Source organism: Botryllus schlosseri, chromosome 11 (assembly GCF_051294905.1).
Source record: "Botryllus schlosseri isolate E-star chromosome 11, Bs_hap1, whole genome shotgun sequence".
NCBI lineage: Eukaryota > Metazoa > Chordata > Ascidiacea > Stolidobranchia > Styelidae > Botryllus > Botryllus schlosseri.
In genome coordinates, this window is record NC_137246.1 from 4,555,138 (window position 1) to 4,580,840 (window position 25,703).

Here is a 25,703-nt window from a genome sequence, read left to right on the forward strand (position 1 = left end):
AGCGCCGAGCCTCACATCAAAACAACTAGAGGGTGGAACTATATTAAAAAACGTCGCTAACCTTTGTGCACCAGCTGTAAATCACACAAGCAACATGTTTCAAGATTCTGGTTATTGAAAAACGTTAAAGTGTTTCTCCTGCGCCAAGTCGTTATGTTGACAAAAGCATATATTGTAATATCATGATCGATTTGCATTCGTTGGTCCCAAACTGTCACTACTCCAAATAATTATTTTTCACCCAAACACAAAAGCATACTTGTCACCATTCGTTTTCATCAAGCACGAGTTCAAGAAACTTACTTACTACGACATGAATTTTTATTTTTATGTTGTGTAAATAGGTAATAATTAATTCAAGTAACACTATATCAACATCATCGAGTTGTGCTAATAGATTTACATGTGGTCTTGTGGTTTTCGTCGGGACATACAGCACGAACTAACTGTAGACTACTCTCTGTTGTACAGCTACTCGGTAATCGAAATGCATTAACATGTAAACAACGATCTTGTATCGTCACACCAAAAATATGTTCACTGTCGCGATACTCCGCACAAGACGTGCATAGCCTTTTCACACTCGTAATAGTATACCAACGTCAAGCGATAACGTTTAACAAGACCAACGACACTGAACCCACGACGTTTACCTATGTAAAATTACCACTTTCACTTGCCAGTCCATCGTTTACCTGACTAAACATATTATTTTCCTTTGGAGATCTGACGTTTACCCAGAGTAAGAAACCATTTTCACTTGTAAATATTTTTTTCCTCGGCTAACAAACCTTTTTTCACTTGGAAATATATTTTTTCTCTGGGTAACAAACCTTTTTCACTTGGAAATATATTTTTTCTCTGGTCAACAAACCTTTTTCACTTGGAAATATATTTTTTCTCTGGTTAACAAACCTTTTTCACTTGGAAATATATTTTTTCTCTGGGTAACAAACCTTTTTCACTTGGAAATATATTTTTTCCCCGGATAACAAACCTTTTTCCCTGAGCAACAAACCATTTTCACTTGGTGGTCCGTCGTTTACCCGAGTAAAAATATCATTTGCCTTTGGAGATCCGGCGTTTACCCAGTGTAACAATACATTTTCACTTGGAAAAATACTTTTACCTAGAGTAACTAATCATTTTCTTCTGGGTAACAAACCCTTTTCGTCTGGAAACTATCATTTAACTGAGTACCAACACCGTTTTCACTTGGAAATACATTTTCTCCCGGGTAACAAACCCTTTTCGTCTGGAAACTATCATTTAACTGAGTACCAACACCGTTTTCACTTGGAAATACATTTTTTCCCTGGGTAACAATACCATTTTCGTTTTGAAAACTGACAACCACACCGGCCAATTTGATATTTTTGTATATTGTTACAACGGACAGCGACAAAATATACACCAACAACGACTCCGATACATTTGTGTAATCGCATACTCACTTGCTCTGGCGCATCCCATCAAAATCGACGGTTAGCCACACACACACACACACACAAACACAATAACAATGCGCTATTTCGATATGACTGCGATGTCCGGGTTCGTGCTTTAGATTTTCCAGAACCAATCCGTCTAAAGTTGTAATCCCCCACCTTTGTTAACTGGTTGATACACGGATAACAATCTTCGGAAAATGTAGGAACGCATACTACCCATCGTGCTAACGATTCCGGGTTACTTGTGATTAATTTCCTTGCTCACCCTATACAGATTATACGTACAGCGATATGTAGCGGTAATCGGTTTGGTCAATACACATCGCCCCATTCAGTATGGAATTACAAACCCAATACAGGTCACTTCATAACCGGATCCGGATATTCAATGCAAAGCGATAAAGCAGAACCAATGACCAAATGTAATTAAACATGTAGATTTACAACCCTTGATTTTTTTTTCGTGAAAAATGACAATACATATCGAATATATATTTTACGATGGTTCAACCCTACCAAGTATTCACGTAAATGTGGTTTATGACATTACATACAATGTATCAGTGTATCAATGTTGGGTGTTTATGCACACATCGGTATGACCCATAGACAACATCATCATACCCTCCAGGACTTCGTTATTGCATCGTGAGGTCAATAAAATCAATCGGTGGTATAGACGACAGAAGGCTTGGAGATCCAATGTAAAATTGAGACAAACAAACGGATATATTTGTCCATCTTGGTTATTCACTCAACTACCATTGGTGCTCTCGATACAGCGAACGGTACAGTATGCAACGCATATCATTAGAGTGATATATCCACAGGTAAATATGGGGCCTGCCCACAATAATTGTATCGAGATTTAACCCAGATTACTATCCGTTCACTGATTCACTCGATGGTTTTAGCAACTTGTAACAACACAAGATAGATACGACTGGAATTACTAATATTCATAATGTTTATGATAAGTGTCGTTACCGATCGTTCACTAAGTCGATATGAATATTCGAAAAATCGGATATCACTACTCTCAACACCAGTGATTCGGTTTAAGTTTAAAATCGATTTGATAATGTAATCCAAGGTGTGTTTCTGTGGGATCTGCTAACCTTTACGAGAGACTGCTGTCTCTTCGATACAGGAAACAATTATTATCAACCACACCTTGCGTGCATCGATTTGTCGGCGTCGTACAATTATTGTGGGCAGGCCCCATATTTACCTGTGGATATATCACTCTAATGATATGCATTGCATACTGTACCGTTCGCTGTATCGAGAGCACCAATGGTAGTTGAGTGAATAACCAAGATGGACAAATATATCCGTTTGTTTGTCTCAATTTTACATTGGATCTCCAAGCCTTCTGTCGTCTATACCACCGATTGATTTTATTGACCTCACGATGCAATAACGAAGTCCTGGAGGGTATGATGATGTTGTCTATGGGTCATACCGATGTGTGCATAAACACCCAACATTGATACACTGATACATTGTATGTAATGTCATAAACCACATTTACGTGAATACTTGGTAGGGTTGAACCATCGTAAAATATATATTCGATATGTATTGTCATTTTTCACGAAAAAAAAATCAAGGGTTGTAAATCTACATGTTTAATTACATTTGGTCATTGGTTCTGCTTTATCGCTTTGCATTGAATATCCGGATCCGGTTATGAAGTGACCTGTATTGGGTTTGTAATTCCATACTGAATGGGGCGATGTGTATTGACCAAACCGATTACCGCTACATATCGCTGTACGTATAATCTGTATAGGGTGAGCAAGGAAATTAATCACAAGTAACCCGGAATCGTTAGCACGATGGGTAGTATGCGTTCCTACATTTTCCGAAGATTGTTATCCGTGTATCAACCAGTTAACAAAGGTGGGGGATTACAACTTTAGACGGATTGGTTCTGGAAAATCTAAAGCACGAACCCGGACATCGCAGTCATATCGAAATAGCGCATTGTTATTGTGTTTGTGTGTGTGTGTGTGTGTGGCTAACCGTCGATTTTGATGGGATGCGCCAGAGCAAGTGAGTATGCGATTACACAAATGTATCGGAGTCGTTGTTGGTGTATATTTTGTCGCTGTCCGTTGTAACAATATACAAAAATATCAAATTGGCCGGTGTGGTTGTCAGTTTTCAAAACGAAAATGGTATTGTTACCCAGGGAAAAAATGTATTTCCAAGTGAAAACGGTGTTGGTACTCAGTTAAATGATAGTTTCCAGACGAAAAGGGTTTGTTACCCGGGAGAAAATGTATTTCCAAGTGAAAACGGTGTTGGTACTCAGTTAAATGATAGTTTCCAGACGAAAAGGGTTTGTTACCCAGAAGAAAATGATTAGTTACTCTAGGTAAAAGTATTTTTCCAAGTGAAAATGTATTGTTACACTGGGTAAACGCCGGATCTCCAAAGGCAAATGATATTTTTACTCGGGTAAACGACGGACCACCAAGTGAAAATGGTTTGTTGCTCAGGGAAAAAGGTTTGTTATCCGGGGAAAAAATATATTTCCAAGTGAAAAAGGTTTGTTACCCAGAGAAAAAATATATTTCCAAGTGAAAAAGGTTTGTTAACCAGAGAAAAAATATATTTCCAAGTGAAAAAGGTTTGTTGACCAGAGAAAAAATATATTTCCAAGTGAAAAAGGTTTGTTACCCGGAGAAAAAATATATTTCCAAGTGAAAAAAGGTTTGTTAGCCGAGGAAAAAAAATATTTACAAGTGAAAATGGTTTCTTACTCTGGGTAAACGTCAGATCTCCAAAGGAAAATAATATGTTTAGTCAGGTAAACGATGGACTGGCAAGTGAAAGTGGTAATTTTACATAGGTAAACGTCGTGGGTTCAGTGTCGTTGGTCTTGTTAAACGTTATCGCTTGACGTTGGTATACTATTACGAGTGTGAAAAGGCTATGCACGTCTTGTGCGGAGTATCGCGACAGTGAACATATTTTTGGTGTGACGATACAAGATCGTTGTTTACATGTTAATGCATTTCGATTACCGAGTAGCTGTACAACAGAGAGTAGTCTACAGTTAGTTCGTGCTGTATGTCCCGACGAAAACCACAAGACCACATGTAAATCTATTAGCACAACTCGATGATGTTGATATAGTGTTACTTGAATTAATTATTACCTATTTACACAACATAAAAATAAAAATTCATGTCGTAGTAAGTAAGTTTCTTGAACTCGTGCTTGATGAAAACGAATGGTGACAAGTATGCTTTTGTGTTTGGGTGAAAAATAATTATTTGGAGTAGTGACAGTTTGGGACCAACGAATGCAAATCGATCATGATATTACAATATATGCTTTTGTCAACATAACGACTTGGCGCAGGAGAAACACTTTAACGTTTTTCAATAACCAGAATCTTGAAACATGTTGCTTGTGTGATTTACAGCTGGTGCACAAAGGTTAGCGACGTTTTTTAATATAGTTCCACCCTCTAGTTGTTTTGATGTGAGGCTCGGCGCTTCTCGTTAGCAAAGTAAATTGTTTTGTGCGTTAGATTTGTGGTAAGTAAGTCGAATACATACTCTTTTGTGGAAGTAACTGTATTACTGTGATATCATTGGTAGGTCTCTGAAGCAGTCACTGTGGTTTTAATTTTGAAAGATGTCGCGATGTCGGTATAATGTTTTCTAAAAGTCAAACTCGGACGGATATCATGGCTATGTAGGACTTACGATAAACATTATACTTATACAACTTTGTTACAAGAACTATGATATTTCTGTAAGTACTATAGTTGTGTGTTGGATTATTTGAATATTTAGATACGTAACCATGCGTATGAAAAAGTTCTTGTGACATCAGAACAGTTTGTAGAGTCAAACAAACCATTCAGTTTCGTAGTGTGAGGATATTGAGTAAAGTCGATTACTTTGTGTGATGTAAATATCCTTCGTACTTTTGTAAGAGTTGTGAGGATGATCATTCGTATATTACGAAGTAACTAGTTGATACTACAAAATATTGAATGATCGCTAACACACTGAGTTCATAACCCAAGATAGTGAAAATTGTGTACTCTTAGACTAGCATAATTCGTATCCAACAAAACGATAGGCACCAAAGGTTCGATGGAGTTTAAATCTAGATTGTATTAAGCAAAGTGATGAGTATCTCCAGTAATAAAATCGAAATGGCCAAAACAAATTTTCTGTGTCTCGGTTGTTGTAAATAACTATTTGGTATGATATTACTTGAGTGTGTGACAATTCGTATCCGTCGAGGTTGAATGTTTAACCATATCGAAATGAATCCAGATCACATGAAGTATACATTAATCACAATAGAATCGACGAGAATGTTAACCACGTAGAGTGTGTTTGATTGCCTACTTTTTATCAATGTCTTTGTGATGTTAAAAGACGGCTGAGTTTTCATTTACATTAAGCGGGGAAACTCAAGTAATAAATTTTACTCGTTTGAAAATATCGATCAATGGAGTAACAGTATCAATATGAGTGGTATATTATTTTTTCGCGATATGCAACCAATCTTTTAAGCATAACTTGTCAAAAATTTATCATGTCATAGTCGGTTGTTACGAATTCGGAAGAAATGTACTTCGATTATCACGATGATGGAAATTAAGATCAATGCAGTATTTCGGAGATGGATGTGTATCGTCTGGTATGTTTCCCAATCACTAAATGTCGGTTAGTTAAACGATACATTTACAAGTTTACCGAAATCTTGATTTACAAATAACAGCTTGATGATGTAAAGCTCAACCACGCAAATGTGTTCAATGCAAAGTATTTGACACAAACAAAATATCGAATGGAGACCATCACATTGGTTTCATTTCGAGTGAGTGAAAATTGTTTTCTGTTGGCCAGGTAGGACACATTTGACAAACATCGTGCACATTGTATCTTCGTGATGGTAACGACTTTCAGCGGCTTGGTTTCATGTCGGGAATTATTATTTGAGGGTTCAAGAACAATTTCAATCAATACTACAAATGAACAACAATGCAAAACACGTTTAGCAAATAACAGTGTAGCAAGTACTTTTTTGATATTACGAGTGTTGGGCACTAGACACTTCTAACTGAATTGGATGCATCTAACAAACATATCACAATTTACTTTTGTAATGATCAAAGTATGTGAAATGGTTCGAACGGATTAGGTATTATTCAAGCGGCGATATGTCAATTCACCTAGTGTGATATCTTGACGCCGGATAATGTGCGAAAGTGTTTCAATTCTCACTGCTGATTACGATGATAAAGTATTGTACCGGTTATTGTTTAACAAAGGAAATTGTTGTTTCATCTTTAGTCTTGGTTAGTGATATCTGCGATACGCAGGGTGATATGTACCAAGGTGGAATAATTTTCCATTCAAGAACATTTCAGACACGCATAGTTTTACAACTCAATATGTTAATAACAACGGTACTGAAAAGTTTGTTGCTGTCCTAATAACCTTTACCACAACGCCGGGTCTAATTAACGCGAATAATTTAATAATCAAGTCATGATAGACCATTACAAAATCTCATATGTTAAATCGATGTGACAATCCTTATGTTTACATCACGATAATTTTCGATATAACACCTGCGTTCGATTGTAAGAAACTACGATGGTCATACTTTCAAATGTCGTATACTCAAATATATTATGTTAACCTCAAGTCGCCGACACCGAGAACTAATTACTTTTGTCTTACAAAATATACCGCATAGTAATTTCTTAGTCTTGCGGTATAGTAACGACTTTTACAGTTGAACAAAAAAGACGAGTTGGTGGTATATACCTAAAACCGAACTTGATATGTTTGTGGGTTGTAGTGATTACTTGCGTAGTCTTGTCTACTTTTCGTGTGGACACTTTTTGCTTTGGTTCGGTGAGTTACAAACGGATTGACTTGACAAGGTTTTTTGTATTTTACTCTTTTGTTGGTGGCAAGATGTTAAAATGTTGAGATGTCATAGTGATAATATTTCTGAAACTCTCTTTGACAAACGTAAAGACAGGTCGCGAATAGAGTTGTAATGTTTCATTACTTGTTTCAAATCAATGTGCGTATAATCTCGAAATGTGACTGGGTGAAAGTTGGTAGTCATGTTTGTCAAACATATTTCAATTCACACAATGTCAAAGTCCAAATATTTCATTCTGGATTATTTGGATTTACCTTTAGTACATCCCACGAATGGATTCCGACGCCGCGCTATAACATTTTTGATGATAAGGACTCGAGGATTTTCATGATAGAGTTGACGAGTGATAAGATGCGTGTTTTTGTTAAGAGTTTGATTTCGTGTTGATAAAGACAATAACTGTATAATGCACATACTTGTGATTCTTGATTCTTGTAGAGTTATAGTTGTGAAAACAGCGGCGCTGGTGTGCGAATAATTCAATGTGGCTGAAAGTCGGTGTCAGTAATATTCGAGTTACGGTCGAATCAAAAGATCACGAAAAGATTTCTCGAAATAATTAGAATTGTACCGAATTAACACATTCAGATACGAATCAACTTGAGCTGTGTAGTAAGTTTCATTTCGAGTTGGCAAATTGATACATTGATTGAATATTCTCATAATTCTTATCGCGCAACTAAAGTCAGCCACTGTTCGAAGAAATAAGAGCCGCTCACCACCCCCGCCATAAGACGCAATAGCCGCATGCCAGCTCCACCATAAGACGCAATAGCCGCTCGCCACCCCCGCCATAATTAATAAGTGCCGCTCACCACCCCCCGCCTTAAGAAATAAGTGCCGCTCACCACCCCCGCCATAAGAAATAAGTGCCGCTCACCACCCCCGGTTTTCCAGCCGCTCACGACCCCCGCCATAAGAAATAAGAGCCGCTCACCACCCCCGCCATAAGACGCAATAGCCGCTCACCACCCCCGCCATAAGAAATAAGAGCCGCTCACCACCCCCGGTTTTCAGGCACCTCACCGCCGCGCCCATAAGCCGCAATAGCCGTTCGCGAGCGATCTACTATACTACTTGCGTTGGCTATATATGTTAATCTCAATATTTAAGTCATGCGGCCCGCGGCCTCTAGGAATTTTGAAAAGTCGCCCGCGACCCATTTTGAGTTGGCGACCCCTGTTCTAAAGCGTGTAGATACAGAGTTTTATCTACGTTTTATTAACGATCTCGATTTGCGTGAAAAACGCGTTAAAACGCGTCGACACAAAAACCCACTTAAAACTAACCTGCCAGTCTTTAATATGAACCAAATAAAAATGTTTTTTTTAACCTCAATGGGCTGTTTCGTGTTTGCTGGGAGGGTTGGGGGAGGTGGGATATTAGGGTTGGGGAGGTGGGATATTAGGGTTAGGGGAGGTGGGATATTAGGGTTGGGGGACGTGGGATATTAGGGTTAGGGGAGACTACTCCTTGTCGCTTCGACATCTTCCTGTCTTTTCATTGTATCGCATTTTTTGTGGTGTATTGAACTGATAAAATTGCTAATAAACCAATGATGATGATGATGATGATGATGATGATGGGACATTAGGGTTAGGGGAGCTGGAATATTAGGGTTAGGGGTTAGGGTTAGGTTAGGGTTAGGGGAGGTGGGATATAAGGGTTGAGGGAGAGGGTGATGTTAGGGGAGGCGGGATATAGGGTTGGAGAGAGGGGGATGTTAGGGTTGGGAATAGGGGTGGTATTAGGGTTGGAGAAGAGGGTTAGGGACATGATATCCAACCCTAACATCCCCCTCTTCCTCAACCCTAATATCACCCCCTCTCCCCAACCCTAATATACCGCCTCCCCTAACCCATTCCGCCTCCCCTAACATCACCCTCTCCCTCAACCCTAATATCCCACCTCCCCTAACCCATCCCACCTCCCCTAACATCACCCTCTCCCTCAACCCTAATATCCCACCTCCCCTAACCCATCCCGCCTCCCCTAACATCACCCTCTCCCTCAACCCTAATATCCCATCTCCCCTAACCCTAATATCCCACCTCCCCTAACCCTAAACCGGGTATATCGGTTTTGGGTGACATATTATAACATTAGGGCCTAACCGTTCGCAATAGGCGTCGTAACATACATATTTCGAGGTAGCATCTAAACATACGGGCGCAGTACATCTATTATTAGTTTTTATTTCGTGACGTAATGGAATACATCATGCGTCACCGATAGATTTATCCCATCCATTACATGAACATAGGAATATTTAACCCCGTCTACTATATTAAACCTGGTTGAAACTCAAACGTGCTAATGCGTGCGATGTTGTACATACCCACGCATAATTTTCATCATCATTTCTATGCGTGACATCACGGAATACCTAATGTCAGGTCGACCAGCAGTATTTAGTTGGGCGGGCGTCAATCGATGCTATGTCGACCGGTGTCTGTTCACAATTGGTCGACATGTATTATCAAGGCGACCAGCGTTACATACGAGGGGTTGGTCTGTGACCGCGCTACCATCATCCGTGTGAACGTGCACCTACCGATTCATATGGGTTTCGGACTCCGGAACAAACCGTTTTGCGACATAATATACTATTAGAGCCTAACCGTTCGCAATAAGCGTTATAACATATATATCTTAATGTACCTCCTAAACATATACGTGCATTAAAATAATTCTGATTTGCTATTTGTGACGTCATGCAATACATTCTGCGTAACCGATATCCCTATCCGGTCCAATACATGTATAGTTGACAATGTAACACCGTCTCTTATATTAAACATGGCAGAAAACATTGATAAATGGCGGATTAAAACTGTAGAGTCTATTACCAGAAACGGCGTCACGTCCTAACCGCCTGCCATATGCAGTATCCATTTTAAAGTGTACGGTAAACATATACAGTATACACGTTTTATATTTATCTCAATTTTCATTCGTGACGTCGCTGAATGCATTATGGGTAAGAGGTATGCCGGTTCGGTCCCATAAATATACATATAAATATACACGAGGCTGTCTCTTATGTTGAGTATGGGTAGAAAACATGAAAAATGCCATTCCCTACGCGCGAGTCCGAGTCTGAGACCGAATCTCTATATGTTACCCGAGAATGAAATAGCCTACGTAATATCAATTTTCGGTGTGCGTTCTCACTCGTCCGTAGCAATATGTGCGGTCGTGCATATATATGCATGCATAATATTTATAATAATTGTTAGTCGCGACATCACTGAATACGTACTGCGGAACAGGGATGCCGATTTGGCCCAATACGTATATATAATATACTCAAGTCAGTCTCTATGTGGAGTATGTGTCATGAAAAATGTCAAATATTGATTTTCAAAGGGCCGAGACCGATTATGATTCCGAGTCTCTGTCTGTTAGCTGAGCTGGCATTATGACCTAACCCTTCGCAATAAGCTTTATTACATATCTATTTTAATGTGTACGGTAAACATATAAACGCGTGATATTTATCATAAACAGTATTGGTGACGTCACGGACTACATTCGACGGAATCGGGTAACCGATTCGGTACAATACATATTCATATATAGATAAATTAATACGGTATCTTATGTGGAGTATGTTTGAAAAAAATTAAAACTAGCGATTTTAAAACGGCTGAGCCAGAGTATGAGTCCGAGTATCTGTGTGTTACGTGAGGCGGAATTATGGTATACCCGTTCGCATCATGTCTTCTTACAGATCCGTGTTAAGGAGTGTGATGCGCGTCTATATATAGAATCAGCCACTAAACTTATCATTGGACCTTATTTACCACCATGTTAAAATACATTATGCATTAGCTGTCGTTTAAAATCAGTTCAGAATCGGCCGGAATCTACTATCATATCGACCATCAATATGCAGGCTTATACTGACATATTCGGGACACCTATTGAACAGCATCATCCGTGTTCCATGTGACGACTACACGCTTTATAACGAATAGTATCCGTCTTATGTTATCATGTCGACCGTTATATTAAATGAACATTATAGCGGCCACATTAAGTATATTGTAACGACGTTGTTTAACATAATGATATAATATTATGTTTCGAGTTGTTATCGTCAAACCTATTGCTACTGCCAGCCTAGTTAGCTTGCACCATACCTATTTCCAACACGTATTGGGTGTAAAAATTAAAATTATCATTGGTCACCATTTAGCATCATTTAGTGACGGGCGACATTAAACATCACACTGACAGGCGTTATTCATTCCTACTAGGGCGACATCTACCGGTCTGTCAATGAGTCCTATATGCTAGCATTACATCGATCACATTAACCTGATTGTGCCGACGGCAATTGAACAATTATTATGTTATCAGATTTCAAGCGTTAGTCGGCAATCATATTGCCGATTTCACCAGTGTTCACACGTAATGGAACGATTTAGTGCATCACCATGGTTTAGGTTAAAGACAGTACACATTTTGTGTCGATAAAAATTCAGTTCATAATCAGCCTGAATCTACTATCATATCTACCATCAACATGCAGGCTTATACTCAAATATTCAACACCTATCGAACACCATCATTCGTGCTAGCATTGGGCGACATTTATAATCATGTCACACGAAGTTTTTCAGACGGCCGAGCCAGAGTATGTGTCCGAGTCTCTGTGCGTTACATGGGTCGGCATTGTGACATACCCGTTCGCATCATGTATTCGTACAGATCCGTATTATGGGGTATGGTGAACGTATAGCTATAGAATCAGCCAATAAACTTATCGTTGGTCATTATTTACTATCATGTTTAACGACATCATATGTGATGTGTCGAGTAAAAATCAGTTCAAAATCGGTCGGAATCTACTATCGTATCGACCATGAATGTGCATGCTTACACTCAAATATTTGGGACACCTATTGAAAAGCATCGTCCGTGTTCCATGTGACGACTTCACACGATATAACGAATAGAATCCATCGTACGTCGTCATGTCGACCGTTATAGTAAATCAACATTATAGCGGCCACATTACGTATATTGTCACGGCGTTGTTTAACACACTACTATCATCTTATGTTTCGAGTTGTTCTTGTCAAACCTCTTGCTACTGCCAGCCTGTTTCGATTGCACCATAACTCTTTCTCTTTCTAAAACGTATTGAGTGTAGTAATTCGAATTAGCATTGGTCACCATTTAGCAGCATTTAGTTACGGGCGACATTAAACATCATACCGACAGGTGTTATTCATTCGTAACCGGGCGACATCTACTATTATGTCAGTGAATGCTATATATTAGCATTGCATCGATCAACTTAAGCTGATTGTACCGACGGCAAACCAAAAATGGAGATGTTATCAGATTTCAAGCACTAGTCGGCGGTCGTTTTGCCGATGTCATCAGTGTCCAGTGTCCACGCGTAATGGAACGATTTGGTGCATCGCCATGGTGATCGCGGGCGCAGCATTGGATACCATTTACAACATGAGAACGCCTTTATAGATTGCATAGGTGATGACGGATCTTATCATTGGGCGACATTTAACACCATAGCGATAGCCGGTACACATTTGAAGTATGTCGTCAAACCAGATTCATTTCTACTGGGTTATTCACACATTTTATAACTAACGACCGGATTCCACCATACCGCCTACCTTCTATAGATAGTAGTAATCCGTATCAAATGTACAATACCGAACTATAACAACACCATGCTGTTAGACATTCAAATGAGCATTTGGCAGCCTTTGCTATCCTGTCGCAAGACGCTATAAATTGTGGGTCGATGGAGGTTAAGTTAAGATTCGGTCGACATCTATTATCATGTCGACCAGCAGTGTGTATTTCATAATCGGGCGACAACCAATGTTATGACGACCGGTTTTACTTCATAAATGGGCGACATATATTATCATGTCGGCCATGTGTATATATTTCATAATAGGGCGCCAATCGGTGTTATGTCGACATGTGTCTGTTTGCATTTGGTCGACATATATCATCAAGGCGACCCGCGTTACAAGTGAGCATAAGATCCATAATAGCGCTACTGGCATTCTCGTTAACTGGTACATAACCGTTTCATATGTAGTCGCGTTTGCATTGGACACAATCTAACATAAGCTAGTACTGGATGACATGTCGACTACTATTACGCAGTATAAGTAAAGAAATAAACATTATAGCGGCCACATTAAGTATATCGTCACGACGTTGTTTAACATAATGATATAATATTATGTTTCGAGTTGCTGTCGTCAAACCTATTGCTACTGTCAGCCTATTTAGCTTGCACCATACCTATTTCCAAAACGTATTGGGTGTCAAAATTAAAATTATCCTTGGTCACCAGTTATCAACATTTAGTGACGGGCGACATTAACATCACACTGACAGGTGTTATTCATTCATACTCGGGCGACATCTACCGGTATGTCAATGAGTCCTATATATTAGCATTACATCGATCACATCCTGATTGTGCCGACGGCAATTGAACAAGTAATATGTTATCAGATTTCAAGCGTCAGTCGGCAATCATATTGCCGATTTCACCAGTGTTCACTGTTCACACGTAATGGAACGATTTAGTGCATCACCATGGTTTAGGTTAACGACAGTACACATTTTGTGTCGATTAAAATTCAGTTCAGAATCAGCCTGAACCTACTATCATATCGACCATCAACATGCAGGCTTATACTCAAATATTCAACACCTATCGAACACCATCATTCGTGCTAGCATTGGGCGACATTTATAATCATGCCACACAAAGTTTTTCAACGGCCGAGCCAGAGTAGGTGTCCGAGTCTCTGTGCGTTACATGGGTCGGCATTATGACATACCCGTTCGCATCATGTATTCGTACAGATCCGTATTATGGTGTATGGTGAACGTATAGCTATAGAATCAGCCAATAAACTGATCATTGATCCTTATTTACTATCATGTTTAACAACATCATATGTGATGTGTCGAGTAAAAATCAGTTCAAAATCGTCGGAATCTACTATCGTATCGACCATAAATGTGCATGCTTACACTCAAATATTTGGGACACCTATTGAAAAGCATCGTCCGTGTTCCATGTGACGACTTCACACGATATAACGAATAGACTCCATCGTACGTCATCATGTCGACCGTTATAGTAAATCAACATTATAGTGGCCACATTAAGTATATTGTCACGGCGTTGTTTAACACACTACTACCATCTTATGTTTCGAGTTGTTCTTGTCAAACCTCTTGCTACTGCCAGCCTGTTTCGATTGCACCATAACTCTTTCTTTTTCTCAAACGTATTGAGTGTAGTAATTCGAATTAGCATTGGTCACCATTTAGCAGCATTTAGTGACGGGCGACATTAAACATCACACTGACAGGCGTTATTCATTCATACTCGGGCGACATCTACCGGTATGTCAATGAGTCCAACATATTAGCATTACATCGATCACATTAACCTGATTGTGCCGACGGCAATTCAACAATTATTATGTTATCAGATTTCGAGCGTTAGTCGGCAATCATATTGCCGATTTCACCAGTGTTCACACGTAATGGAACGATTTAGTGCATCACCATGGTTTTGGTTAAAGACAGTACACATTTTGTGTCGATTATAATTCAGTTCAGAATCAGCCTGAATCTACTATCATATCGACCATCAACATGCAGGCTTATACTCAAATATTCTACACCTATCGAACACCATCAGTCGTGCTAGCATTGGGCGACATTTATAATCATGTCACACGAAGTTTTTCAGACGGCCGAGCCAGAGTATGTGTCCGAGTCTCTGTGCGTTACATGGGTCGGCATTATGACATACCCGTTCGCATCATGTATTCGTACAGATCCGTATTATGGGGTATGGTGAACGTATAGCTATAGAATCAGCCAATAAACTTATCGTTGGTCATTATTTACTATCATGTTTAACGACATCATATGTGATGTGTCGAGTAAAAATCAGTTCAAAATCGGTCGGAATCTACTATCGTATCGACCATGAATGTGCATGCTTACACTCAAATATTTGGGACACCTATTGAAAAGCATCGTCCGTGTTCCATGTGACGACTTCACACGATATAACGAATAGAATCCATCGTACGTCGTCATGTCGACCGTTATAGTAAATCAACATTATAGCGGCCACATTACGTATATTGTCACGGCGTTGTTTAACACACTACTATCATTTTATGTTTCGAGTTGTTCTTGTCAAACCTCTTGCTACTGCCAGCCTGTTTCGATTGCACCATAACTCTTTCTCTTTCTAAAACGTATTGAGTGTAGTAATTCGAATTAGCATTGGTCACCATTTAGCAGCATTTAGTTACGGGCGACATTAAACATCATACCGACAGGTGTTATTCATTCGTAACCGGGCGACATCTACTATTATGTCAGTGAATGCTATATATTAGCATTGCATCGATCAACTTAAGCTGATTGTACCGACGGCAAACCAAAAATGGAGATGTTATCAGATTTCAAGCACTAGTCGGCGGTCGTTTTGCCGATGTCATCAGTGTCCAGTGTCCACGCGTAATGGAACGATTTGGTGCATCGCCATGGTGATCGCGGGCGCAGCATTGGATACCATTTACAACATGAGAACGCCTTTATAGATTGCATAGGTGATGACGGATCTTATCATTGGGCGACATTTAACACCATAGCGATAGCCGGTACACATTTGAAGTATGTCGTCAAACCAGATTCATTTCTACTGGGTTATTCACACATTTTATAACTAACGACCGGATTCCACCATACCGCCTACCTTCTATAGATAGTAGTAATCCGTATCAAATGTACAATACCGAACTATAACAACACCATGCTGTTAGACATTCAAATGAGCATTTGGCAGCCTTTGCTATCCTGTCGCAAGACGCTATAAATTGTGGGTCGATGGAGGTTAAGTTAAGATTCGGTCGACATCTATTATCATGTCGACCAGCAGTGTGTATTTCATAATCGGGCGACAACCAATGTTATGACGACCGGTTTTACTTCATAAATGGGCGACATATATTATCATGTCGGCCATGTGTATATATTTCATAATAGGGCGCCAATCGGTGTTATGTCGACATGTGTCTGTTTGCATTTGGTCGACATATATCATCAAGGCGACCCGCGTTACAAGTGAGCATAAGATCCATAATAGCGCTACTGGCATTCTCGTTAACTGGTACATAACCGTTTCATATGTAGTCGCGTTTGCATTGGACACAATCTAACATAAGCTAGTACTGGATGACATGTCGACTACTATTACGCAGTATAAGTAAAGAAATAAACATTATAGCGGCCACATTAAGTATATCGTCACGACGTTGTTTAACATAATGATATAATATTATGTTTCGAGTTGCTGTCGTCAAACCTATTGCTACTGTCAGCCTATTTAGCTTGCACCATACCTATTTCCAAAACGTATTGGGTGTCAAAATTAAAATTATCCTTGGTCACCAGTTATCAACATTTAGTGACGGGCGACATTAACATCACACTGACAGGTGTTATTCATTCATACTCGGGCGACATCTACCGGTATGTCAATGAGTCCTATATATTAGCATTACATCGATCACATCCTGATTGTGCCGACGGCAATTGAACAAGTAATATGTTATCAGATTTCAAGCGTCAGTCGGCAATCATATTGCCGATTTCACCAGTGTTCACTGTTCACACGTAATGGAACGATTTAGTGCATCACCATGGTTTAGGTTAACGACAGTACACATTTTGTGTCGATTAAAATTCAGTTCAGAATCAGCCTGAACCTACTATCATATCGACCATCAACATGCAGGCTTATACTCAAATATTCAACACCTATCGAACACCATCATTCGTGCTAGCATTGGGCGACATTTATAATCATGCCACACGAAGTTTTTCAACGGCCGAGCCAGAGTAGGTGTCCGAGTCTCTGTGCGTTACATGGGTCGGCATTATGACATACCCGTTCGCATCATGTATTCGTACAGATCCGTATTATGGTGTATGGTGAACGTATAGCTATAGAATCAGCCAATAAACTGATCATTGATCCTTATTTACTATCATGTTTAACAACATCATATGTGATGTGTCGAGTAAAAATCAGTTCAAAATCGTCGGAATCTACTATCGTATCGACCATAAATGTGCATGCTTACACTCAAATATTTGGGACACCTATTGAAAAGCATCGTACGTGTTCCATGTGACGACTTCACACGATATAACGAATAGACTCCATCGTACGTCATCATGTCGACCGTTACAGTAAATCAACATTATAGTGGCCACATTAAGTATATTGTCACGGCGTTGTTTAACACACTACTACCATATTATGTTTCGAGTTGTTCTTGTCAAACCTCTTGCTACTGCCAGCCTGTTTCGATTGCACCATAACTCTTTCTTTTTCTCAAACGTATTGAGTGTAGTAATTCGAATTAGCATTGGTCACCATTTAGCAGCATTTAGTGACGGGCGACATTAAACATCACACTGACAGGCGTTATTCATTCATACTCGGGCGACATCTACCGGTATGTCAATGAGTCCAACATATTAGCATTACATCGATCACATTAACCTGATTGTGCCGACGGCAATTCAACAATTATTTTGTTATCAGATTTCGAGCGTTAGTCGGCAATCATATTGCCGATTTCACCAGTGTTCACACGTAATGGAACGATTTAGTGCATCACCATGGTTTTGGTTAAAGACAGTACACATTTTGTGTCGATTATAATTCAGTTCAGAATCAGCCTGAATCTACTATCATATCGACCATCAACATGCAGGCTTATACTCAAATATTCTACACCTATCGAACACCATCAGTCGTGCTAGCATTGGGCGACATTTATAATCATGTCACACGAAGTTTTTCAGACGGCCGAGCCAGAGTATGTGTCCGAGTCTCTGTGCGTTACATGGGTCGGCATTATGACATACCCGTTCGCATCATGTATTCGTGCAGATCCGTATTATGGTGTATGATGAACGTATAGCTATAGAATCAGCCAATAAACGTAGCATTGGTCATTATTTACTATCATGTTTAACGACATCATATGTGATGTGTCGAGTAAAATTCAGTTCAAAATCGGTCGGAATCTACTATCGTATCGACCATAAATGTGCATGCTTACACTCAAATATTTGGGACACCTATTGAAAAGCATCGTCCGTGTTCCATGTGACGACTTCACACGATATAACGAATAGAATCCATCGTACGTCATCATGTCGACCGTTATAGTAAATCAACATTATAGCGGCCACATTAAGTATATTGTCACGGCGTTGTTTAACACACTACTAACATCTTATGTTTCGAGTTGTTCTTGTCAAACCTCTTGCTACTGCCAGCCTGTTTCGATTGCACCATAACTCTTTCTCTTCCTAAAACGTATTAAGGGTAGTAATTCGAATTAGCATTGGTCACCATTTAGCAGCATTTAGTAACGGGCGACATTAAACATCATACCGACAGGTGTTATTTATTCGTAACCGGGCGACATCTACTATTATGTCCGTGAGTGCTATATATTAGCATTGCATCGATCAACTTAAACTGATTGTACCGACGGCAAACCAAAAATGGATATGTTATCAGATTTCAAGCACTAGTCGGCGGTCGTTTTGCCGATGTCATCAGTGTCCACGCGTAATGGAACGATTTGGTGCATCACCATGGTGATCGCGTGCGCAGCATTGGCTACCATTTACAACATGCGAACGCCTTTATAGATTGCATAGGTGATGACTGATCTTATCATTGGGCGACATTTAACACCATATCGATAGCCGGTACAAATTTGAAGTATGTCGTCAAACCATATTCATTTCTACTGGGTTATTCACACATTTTATAACTAACGACCGGATTCCACCATACCGCCTACCTTCTATAGACAATAGTAATCCGTGTCAAATGTACAATACCGAACTATAACAACACCATGCTGTTAGACATTCAAATGAGCATTTGGCATCCTTTGCTATCCTGTCGCAAGATGCTATAAATTGTGGGTCGATGGAGTTTAAGTTAAGATTCGGTCGACATCTATTATCATGTCGACCAGCAGTGTATATTCCATAATCGGGCGACAATCAATGTTATGACGACCGGTTTACTTCATAAAAGGGCAACATATATTATCATGTCGGCCATGGGTATATATTTCATAATAGGGCGCCAATCGATGTTACGTCGACATGTGCCTGTTTGCATTTGGTCGACATATATCATCAAGGCGACCCGCGTTACAAGTGAGCAGAAGATCCATAATAGCGCTACTGGCATTCTCTATAACTGGTACATAACCGATTCATATGTAGTCGCGTGTGCATTGGACACAATCTAACATAAGGTAGTACTGGATGACATGTCGACTACTATTACGCAGTATAAGTAAAGAAATTAACATTATAGCGGCCACATTAAGTATATTGTCACGACGTTGTTTAACATAATGATATAATATTATGTTTCGAGTTGTTGTCGTCAAACCTTGTTGCTACTGCCAGCCTATTTAGCGTGCACCATAACTATTTCCAAAACGTATTGGGTGTAACAATGAACATTATCATTGGTCACCATTTATCAACGTTTAGTGACGGGCGACATTAACATCACACTGACAGGTGTTATTCATTCATACTCGGGCGACGTCTACCGGTATGTCAATGAGTTCTATATATTAGCATTACATCGATCACATCCTGATTGTGCCGACGGCAATTGAACAAGTAATATGTTATCAGATTTCAAGCGTCATTCGGCAATCATATTGCCGATTTCACCAGTGTTCACACGTAATGGAACGATTTAGTGCATCACCATGGTTTAGGTTAAAGACAGTCCACATTTTGTGTCGATTAAAATTCAGTTCAGAATCAGCCTGAATCTACTATCATATCGACCATCATCATGCAGGCTTATACTCAAATATTCAACACCTATCGAACACCATCATTCGTGCTAGCATTGGGCGACATTTATAATCATGTCACACGAAGTTTTTCAAACGGCCGAGCCCGAGTATGTGTCCGAGTCTCTGTGCGTTACATGGGTCGGCATTATGACATACCCGTTCGCATCATGTATTCGTACAGATCCGTATTATGGTGTATGGTGAACGTATAGCTATAGAATCAGCCAATAAACTGATCATTGGTCCTTATTTACTATCATGTTTAACGACATCATATGTGATGTGTCGAGTAAAAATCAGTTCAAAATCGTCGGAATCTACTATCGTATCGACCATAAATGTGCATGCTTACACTCAAATATTTGGGACACCTATTGAAAAGCATCGTACGTGTTGCATGTGACGGCTTCACACGATATAACGAATAGAATCCATCGTACGGCATCATGTCGACCGTTATATTAAATCAACACTATAGTGGCCACCTTAAGTATATTGTCACGGCGTTGTTTAACACACTACTACCATCTTATGTGTCGAGTTGTTCTTGTCAAACCTCTTGCTACTGCCAGCCTGTTTCGGTTGCACCATAACTCATTATCTTTCTAAAACGTATTGAGTGTAGTAATTAGAATTAGCATTGGTCACCATTTAGCAGCATTTAGTGACGGGCGACATTAAACATCACACTGACAGGCGTTATTCATTCATACTCGGGCGACATCTACCGGTATGTCAATGAGTCCAACATATTAGCATTACATCGATCACATTAACCTGATTGTGCCGACGGCAATTCAACAATTATTATGTTATCAGATTTCGAGCGTTAGTCGGCAATCATATTGCCGATTTCACCAGTGTTCACACGTAATGGAACGATTTAGTGCATCACCATGGTTTTGGTTAAAGACAGTACACATTTTGTGTCGATTATAATTCAGTTCAGAATCAGCCTGAATCTACTATCATATCGACCATCAACATGCAGGCTTATACTCAAATATTCTACACCTATCGAACACCATCAGTCGTGCTAGCATTGGGCGACATTTATAATCATGTCACACGAAGTTTTTCAGACGGCCGAGCCAGAGTATGTGTCCGAGTCTCTGTGCGTTACATGGGTCGGCATTATGACATACCCGTTCGCATCATGTATTCGTGCAGATCCGTATTATGGTGTATGATGAACGTATAGCTATAGAATCAGCCAATAAACGTAGCATTGGTCATTATTTACTATCATGTTTAACGACATCATATGTGATGTGTCGAGTAAAATTCAGTTCAAAATCGGTCGGAATCTACTATCGTATCGACCATAAATGTGCATGCTTACACTCAAATATTTGGGACACCTATTGAAAAGCATCATCCGTGTTCCATGTGACGACTTCACACGATATAACGAATAGAATCCATCGTACGTCATCATGTCGACCGTTATAGTAAATCAACATTATAGCGGCCACATTAAGTATATTGTCACGGCGTTGTTTAACACACTACTAACATCTTATGTTTCGAGTTGTTCTTGTCAAACCTCTTGCTACTGCCAGCCTGTTTCGATTGCACCATAACTCTTTCTCTTCCTAAAACGTATTAAGGGTAGTAATTCGAATTAGCATTGGTCACCATTTACCAGCATTTAGTAACGGGCGACATTAAACATCATACCGACAGGTGTTATTTATTCGTAACCGGGCGACATCTACTATTATGTCCGTGAGTGCTATATATTAGCATTGCATCGATCAACTTAAACTGATTGTACCGACGGCAAACCAAAAATGGATATGTTATCAGATTTCAAGCACTAGTCGGCGGTCGTTTTGCCGATGTCATCAGTGTCCACGCGTAATGGAACGATTTGGTGCATCACCATGGTGATCGCGTGCGCAGCATTGGCTACCATTTACAACATGCGAACGCCTTTATAGATTGCATAGGTGATGACTGATCTTATCATTGGGCGACATTTAACACCATATCGATAGCCGGTACAAATTTGAAGTATGTCGTCAAACCATATTCATTTCTACTGGGTTATTCACACATTTTATAACTAACGACCGGATTCCACCATACCGCCTACCTTCTATAGACAGTAGTAATCCGTGTCAAATGTACAATACCGAACTATAACAACACCATGCTGTTAGACATTCAAATGAGCATTTGGCATCCTTTGCTATCCTGTCGCAAGATGCTATAAATTGTGGGTCGATGGAGTTTAAGTTAAGATTCGGTCGACATCTATTATCATGTCGACCAGCAGTGTATATTCCATAATCGGGCGACAATCAATGTTATGACGACCGGTTTTACTTCATAAAAGGGCAACATATATTATCATGTCGGCCATGGGTATATATTTCATAATAGGGCGCCAATCGATGTTACGTCGACATGTGCCTGTTTGCATTTGGTCGACATATATCATCAAGGCGACCCGCGTTACAAGTGAGCAGAAGATCCATAATAGCGCTACTGGCATTCTCTATAACTGGTACATAACCGATTCATATGTAGTCGCGTTTGCATTGGACACAATCTAACATAAGGTAGTACTGGATGACATGTCGACTACTATTACGCAGTATAAGTAAAGAAATTAACATTATAGCGGCCACATTAAGTATATTGTCACGACGTTGTTTAACATAATGATATAATATTATGTTTCGAGTTGTTGTCGTCAAACCTTGTTGCTACTGCCAGCCTATTTAGCGTGCACCATAACTATTTCCAAAACGTATTGGGTGTAACAATGAACATTATCATTGGTCACCATTTATCAACGTTTAGTGACGGGCGACATTAACATCACACTGACAGGTGTTATTCATTCATACTCGGGCGACGTCTACCGGTATGTCAATGAGTCCTATATATTAGCATTACATCGATCACATCCTGATTGTGCCGACGGCAATTGAACAAGTAATATGTTATCAGATTTCAAGCGTCATTCGGCAATCATATTGCCGATTTCACCAGTGTTCACACGTAATGGAACGATTTAGTGCATCACCATGGTTTAGGTTAAAGACAGTCCACATTTTGTGTCGATTAAAATTCAGTTCAGAATCAGCCTGAATCTACTATCATATCGACCATCAACATGCAGGCTTATACTCAAATATTCAACACCTATCGAACACCATCATTCGTGCTAGCATTGGGCGACATTTATAATCATGTCACACGAAGTTTTTCAAACGGCCGAGCCCGAGTATGTGTCCGAGTCTCTGTGCGTTACATGGGTCGGCATTATGACATACCCGTTCGCATCATGTATTCGTACAGATCCGTATTATGGTGTATGGTGAACGTATAGCTATAGAATCAGCCAATAAACTGATCATTGGTCCTTATTTACTATCATGTTTAACGACATCATATGTGATGTGTCGAGTAAAAATCAGTTCAAAATCGTCGGAATCTACTATCGTATCGACCATAAATGTGCATGCTTACACTCAAATATTTGGGACACCTATTGAAAAGCATCGTACGTGTTGCATGTGACGGCTTCACACGATATAACGAATAGAATCCATCGTACGGCATCATGTCGACCGTTATATTAAATCAACACTATAGTGGCCACCTTAAGTATATTGTCACGGCGTTGTTTAACACACTACTACCATCTTATGTGTCGAGTTGTTCTTGTCAAACCTCTTGCTACTGCCAGCCTGTTTCGGTTGCACCATAACTCATTATCTTTCTAAAACGTATTGAGTGTAGTATTTAGAATTAGCATTGGGCACCATTTAGCAGCATTTAGTGACGGGCGACATTAAACATCACACTGACAGGCGTTATTCATGCATACTCGGGCGACATCTACCGGTATGTCAATAAGTCCTATATATTAGCATTACATCGATCACATTAACCTGATTGTGCCGACGGCAATTGAACAATTATTATGTTATCAGATTTCAAGCGTTAGTCGGCGATCATATTGCCGATTTCACCAGTGTTCACACGTAATGGAACGATTTAGTGCATCACCATGGTTTAGGTTAAAGACAGTCCACATTTTGTGTCGATTAAAATTCAGTTCAGAATCAGCCTGAATCTACTATCATATCGACCATCAACATGCAGGCTTATACTCAAATATTCAACACCTATCGAACACCATCAGTCGTGCTAGCATTGGGCGACATTTATAATCATGTCACACGAAGTTTTTCAACGGCCGAGCCAGAGTATGTGTCCGAGTCTCTGTGCGTTACATGGGTCGGCATTATGACATACCCGTTCGCATCATGTATTCGTACAGATCCGTATTATGGTGTATGGTGAACGTATAGCTATAGAATCAGCCAATAAACTGATCATTGGTCCTTATTTACTATCATGTTTACCGACATCATATGTGATGTGTCGAGTAAAAATCAGTTCAAAATCGTCGGAATCTACTATCGTATCGACCATAAATGTACATGCTTACACTCAAATATTTGGGACACCTATTGAAAAGCATCGTCAATGTTCCATGTGACGACTTCACACGATATAACGAATATACCTTCATTGAATCGAGATTATAGTATCTACCATAGTTGTAGGCTATTTTTTTGCGATGCCACCATGACATTGTTCTGATGAATTAGTGTTTGTTATTTCGGATTGTTCCCAGCGAAGATATCCCATGTCGGCCCAAGCTCGCTGAGAGACATCCCGCCAGTCCGTCTGACAAGGACGCCATCGCGATGAGTCGTGTGGATTTATCGCAAGGAATTGAAGATCAGGAGGGACCTTTGCCACCAGACAGTCCTACTGGAGGCGTTGGGATAATCTTGCAAAGTAGGAATTTCTCATAGCTGGAGAGTAACTAAGTATTTATAATTTTTGGACTGATCAGGAGGTCTTGATGTTTACTTAAACTTTGGTACGGACGCTGGTCACAAACGTTGCCTAATATCCGCAGTTGGATCTCGTTGTATTGTACAAAGTGTTCTGAAGTCTGCAACATCGATCTCTGATATATAGGAAGACATGAAAATCCTGTATAAAATTTGGCATTTTTCCTTAGTTTTGAGACAAATAGTGTCTGAATACAACCCTGTATAACGAGCATACAATACTTTTTTACGCTTCTTATTTCAGACAAAGCATGATCGCCGCTTCAAGCTCCTCTTTACTCCAACTTGGTGAGGGTGGTGGTCAATGCCCAACGAGACGATTTCATGTTCGGGAGTAGTAGGGTTTGGTCAAATTGTTACCGTCCAATCAGAGAGCGCCACGTCATCCTAATTGCCACGCCCATTTTCATACCCTAAGGGTACATTCATCTGCTACGTCATCTGTGCCACATCATCAAGCGCCA